The following is a 6,000-nucleotide window of genomic DNA, read 5'->3' on the forward strand; positions in this document are numbered from 1 at the left end:
AGATTCTACAAAGCATGAGCCAAAAAGAGAAAATAGAGTGCTTAAGGAAAGATGAACCCGTTCTACTCTAATATTTCCTACCTTAGTCCAAAAGCCTTCATTACATGCCGAAAAAGCCCTACGTGATTTCAAGTTGAGTGAGCTTACATTAGTGGTGATTTACATGAGGGGCAAGCATATGGTACTTAGAGCCGTACTTGTGATATTCTTTTGAGAGAGATGAGCGAACTTTTCACAAATCCTTGAATTGAGTGCTTCATTCTTAAATAAGATAAGATAATAGAGAGTAGAGAAGGAGGAGTTTGGGATCCACGGTGACCTACATGAAAGAGCGAACTTCCTTGATGAGTAAGTCAATTTTTGATGCTCAAGTGTCACATTAGAACTATTTGTACTTAAAACTTCAAATCATTGCCATGTTGATAATTCATAAGTATTGTGGGTAATTGTTGCTCCCAATTGATGTGTGTTTGCTTCATCTTAGATTAGCTGGAATAGATCTTTTCTTGTGGAGCCGAGAATTGCCTTATTTTCTTGAGGACAAGCAAAAGCTTAAGTTTGGGGGAGTTGATAAGTGGGGATTTTGACTACTTATTTGCGCCTTTTGTCTTTTGTTTTAGTTGAAAAAGGTTTAAAGGTATTCCCGAAAACTGATGAAATATGCTTACCTACAGAAGTATTGGAAAATGATCCATTACGATGAAATCAAACTCAAGAGGAGTGCTTTTGAACAAGGACAAAAATCAAGCACAAAAAGCTAAAATGCGGACCGCAGAATTCTGTGTGCGGCAGCTGAACATGAAGAAGAATTAACAGAGTTGCAATGTAAGGTGCGGACCGTACAATAATTGTACGCCCACAAAAGTCAAGGTTTAGAGAGTTCCAACTCCAAGCCCAGCAAGAACTGCAGACCGTACTATAATTGTGTGGCCGCAAAAATCAAATGTGCCTCCGCACCCAGAATTGTGCGGTCTGTAGAACTCAAGAGACGCGGCTGCAATGCAGAATTGTGCGGGTGCATATCCAACTCCTGTCAAGAGCTGAAGCAAAGTGCGGACCGCACACAGAATTGCGCGGCCGTAGAACCTCCGGAAGGGCAATTTTATCCGAAAATTCCAGCTTTGTATAAATAGACTACTTTCAAGAAATTAGGTCAAGTTTTTACCATAAAGGTTGTAGTCATTTTTCTTTACTCTTTTAGGCAACTTTAGCTTATCTTATTGATTTTACATTGGATTTTCATCTATTTATCTTTCAATATGAGTTTTTCTTCTTTATTTTCTTCATTACCCACTATGAGTAGCTAAATTTCTAAGTAGGGTTATGACCCAACCCTAGTGTGGGAACCTAATGGTTGTTTGATTTAGGACTTTTTTATGGTTGGGTGTGTATTATTTAGCCTAGTTCTTGCTATAATTGTAGAATTAATGGTTGCAAACATTGGCTCAAGCCTAGTTGACTTGGTCTCTACTTGATAAAGAGAGACTTAGTCTAGGAAAACTTGGCTAACAAGAGTTTGGGATGAAATCAAGAGATTGATAGTTCCAATTAAAGTGTTGAACCTAGAGATAGTAAAACCCGACTTGAGCAATTTGTCAATTGTTTAGTTCAACACCTATTTGGACTTGAGAAAGTCAAATTGGGTAAAACTATTCTCTTACCGAGAGGTATTGAGTGGGTATTTGAGTGTCGATTGCTATAATATACCCCGACCAACAAAACTCTCTCTAAAGCCCACAACCCGTTAGGCAAATACCTAGGTGGAAGTCATAGCCCTAGACCTTTTATATATTTGAAAAACAACAACAAAAACATTCTTCTCTAGTTTCATATTTTTTAATTGCAATCCTTAGTATAATTTTAGAAGTAAAATCAAAACAAAGTTTGTGGAAGTACAACTTAGACAATTCACGTCCTTAGACCAAATACATACCTGTAGATTCGATCCCGACTTCTAGTTGGGTATTATTATTGTAATTGACCGCTTCACAACCCCAATTTGAGATGTGACTTAGACGAGACAAGTGATCTCGACGTTGGCCAGTTCGGCGAATTTAGACAAAATCTTGATCAGGAATGTAGAACTCAAGAGACACGGCTGCAATGCAGAATTGTGCGGGTGCATATCCAACTCCTGTCAAGAGCTGAAGCAAAGTGCGGACCGCACACAGAATTACGCGGTCGTAGAACCTCCGAAAGGGTAATTTTATCCGAAAATTCTAGCTTTGTATAAATAGACTACTTTCAGGAAATTAGGTCAAGTTTTTACCATAAAGGTTGTAGTCATTTTTCTTTACTCTTTTAGGCAACTTTAGCTTATCTTGTTGATTTTACATTGGATTTTCATCTATTTATCTTTCAATATGAGTTTTTCTTCTTTATTTTCTTCTTTACCCACTATGAGTAGCTAAATTTCTAGGTAGGGTTGTGACCCAACCCTAGTATGGGAACCTAATGGTTGTTTGATTTAGGGCTTTTTTATGGTTGGGTGTGTATTATTTAGCCTAGTTCTTGCTATAATTGTAGAATTAATGGTTGCAAACATTGGTTCAAGCCTAGTTGACTTGGTCTCTACTTGATAAAGAGAGACTTAGTCTAGAAAAACTTGGCTAACAAGAGGTTGGGATGAAATCAAGAGACTGATAGTTCCAATTAAAGTGTTGAACCTAGAGATAGTAAAACCCGACTTGAGCAATTTGTCAATTGTTTAGTTCAACACCTATTTGGACTTGAGAAAGTCAAATTGGTTAAAACCATTCTCTTACCGAGAGGTATTGAGTGGGTATTTGAGTGTCGATTGCTATAATATACCCCGACCAACGAAACTCTCTCTAAAGCCCACAACCCGTTAGGCAAATACCTAGATGGAAGTCATAGCCCTAGACCTTTTACATATTTGAAAAACAACAACAAAAACATTCTTCTCTAGTTTCATATTTTTTAATTGCAATCCTTAGTATAATTTTAGAAGTAAAATCAAAACAAAGTTTGTGAAAGTACAACTTAGACAATTCACGTGCTTAGACCAAATACATACCTGTGGATTCGATCCCGACTCCTAGTTGGGTATTATTATTGCAATTGACCGCTTCACAACCCCAATTTGAGATGTGACTTGGACGAGATCAAGTGATCTCGACGTTGGCCAGTTCGGCGAATTTAGACAAAATCTTGATCAGGAATGTAGAACTCAAGAGACGCGGCTGCAATGCAGAATTGTGCGGGTGCATATACAACTCCTGTCAAGAGCTGAAGCTAAGTGCAAACCGCACACAAAATTGCGCGGCCGTAGAACCTCCGAAAGGGCAATTTTATCCGAAAATTCCAGCTTTGTATAAATAGACTACTTTCAGGAAATTAGGTCAAGTTTTTACCATAAAGATTGTAGTCATTTTTCTTTACTCTTTTAGGCAACTTTAGCTTATCTTGTTGATTTTACATTGGATTTTATCAATTTATCTTTCAATATGAGTTTTTCTTCTTTATTTTCTTCATTACCCACTATGAGTAGCTAAATTTCTTAGTAGGGTTGTGACCTAACCTTAGTGTGGGAACCTAATAGTTGTTTGATTTAGGGCTTTTTTATGGTTGGGTGTGTATTATTTAGCCTAGTTCTTGCTATAATTGTAGAATTAATGATTGCAAACATTGGTTCAAGCCAAGTTGACTTGGTCTCTACTTGATAAAGAGAGACTTAGTCTAGAAAAACTTGGCTAACAAGAGTTTGGGATGAATTCAAGAGATTGATAGTTCCAATTAAAGTGTTGAACCTAGAGATAGTAAAACCCGACTTGAGCAATTTGTCAATTGTTTAGTTCAACACCTATTTGGACTTGAGAAAGTCAAATTGGGTAAAACCATTCTCTTACCGAGAGGTATTGAGTGGGTATTTGAGTGTCGATTGCTATAATATACCCCGACCAATAAAACTCTCACTAAAGCCCACAACCCGTTAGGCAAATACCTAGGTGAAAGTCATAGCCCTAGACCTTTTACATATTTGAAAAACAACAACAAAAATATTCTTCTCTAGTTTCATATTTTTTAATTACAATCCTTAGTATAATTTTAGAAGTAAAATCAAAACAAAATTTGTGGAAGTACAACTTAGACAATTCACGTGCTTAGACCAAATACATACATGTGGATTCGATCCCTACTCCTAGTTAGGTATTATTATTGCAATTGACCACTTCACAACCCCAATTTGAGATGTGACTTGGACGAGATCAAGTGATCTCGACGTTGGCCAGTTCGGCGAATTTAGACAAAATCTTGATCAGGAATGTAGAACTCAAGAGACGCGGCTGCAATGCAGAATTGTGCGGGCGCATATCCAACTCCTGTCAAGAGCTGAAGCAAAGTGCGGACCGCACACAGAATTACGCGGTCGTAGAACCTCCGAAAGGGAAATTTTATCCGAAAATTCTAGCTTTGTATAAATAGACTACTTTCAGGAAATTAGGTCAAGTTTTTACCATAAAGGTTGTAGTCATTTTTCTTTACTCTTTTAGGCAACTTTAGCTTATCTTGTTGATTTTACATTGGATTTTCATCTATTTATCTTTCAATATGAATTTTTCTTCTTTATTTTCTTCATTACCCACTATGAGTAGCTAAATTTTTAGGTAGGGTTGTGACCCAACCCTAGTGTGGGAACCTAATGGTTGTTTGATTTAGGGCTTTTTTATGGTTGGGTGTGTATTATTTAGCCTAGTTCTTGCTATAATTGTAGAATTAATGGTTGCAAACATTGGTTCAAGCCTAGTTGACTTGGTCTCTACTTGATAAAGAGAGACTTAGTCTAGAAAAACTTGGCTAACAAGAGTTTGGGATGAAATCAAGAGATTGATAGTTCCAATTAAAGTGTTGAACCTAGAGATAGTAAAACCCGACTTGAGCAATTTGTCAATTGTTTAGTTCAACACCTATTTGGACTTGAGAAAGTCAAATTGGGTAAAACCATTCTCTTACCGAGAGGTATTGAGTGGATATTTGAGTGTTGATTGCTATAATATACCCCGACCAACGAAACTCTCTCTAAAGCCCACAACCCGTTAGGCAAATACCTAGGTGGAAGTCATAGCCCTAGACCTTTTAAATATTTGAAAAACAACAACAAAAACATTCTTCTCTAGTTTCATATTTTTTAATTGTAATCCTTAGTATAATTTTAGAAGTAAAATCAAAACAAAATTTGTGGAAGTACAACTTAGACAATTCACGTGCTTAGACCAAATACATACCTTTGGATTTGATCCCGACTCCTAGTTGGGTATTATTATTGTAATTGACCGCTTCACAACCCCAATTTGAGATGTGACTTGGACGAGATCAAGTGATCTCGACGTTGGCCAGTTCGGCGAATTTAGACAAAATCTTGATCAGGAATGTAGAACTCAAGAGACGCGGCTGCAATGCAGAATTGTGCGGGCGCATATCCAACTCCTGTCAAGAGCTGAAGCAAAGTGCGGACCACACATAGAATTGCGCGGCCGTAGAACCTCCGAAAAGGGCAATTTTATCCGAAAATTCCATCTTGTATAAATAGACTACTTTCAGGAAATTAGGTCAAGTTTTTACCATAAAGATTGTAGTCATTTTGCTTTACTCTTTTAGGCAACTTTAGCTTATCTTGTTGATTTTACATTGGATTTTCATCTAGTTATCTTTCAATGTGAGTTTTTCTTCTTTATTTTCTTCATTACCCACTATGAGTAGCTAAATTTCTAGATAGGGTTGTGACCCAACCCTAGTGTGGGAACCTAATGGTTGTTTGATTTAGGGCTTTTTTATGGTTGGGTGTGTATTATTTAGCCTAGTTCTTGCTATAATTGTAGAATTAATGGTTGCAAACATTGGTTCAAGCCTATTTGACTTGGTCTCTACTTGATAAAGAGAGACTTAGTCTAGGAAAACTTGACTAACAAGAGTTTGGGATGAAATCAAGAGATTGATAGTTCCAATTAAAGTGTTGAACCTAGAGATAGTAAAACCCGA

The sequence above is a fragment of the Nicotiana tomentosiformis genome, chromosome 1 (genome assembly GCF_000390325.3).
Source record: "Nicotiana tomentosiformis chromosome 1, ASM39032v3, whole genome shotgun sequence".
In the NCBI taxonomy this organism is placed as follows: Eukaryota; Viridiplantae; Streptophyta; class Magnoliopsida; order Solanales; family Solanaceae; genus Nicotiana; species Nicotiana tomentosiformis.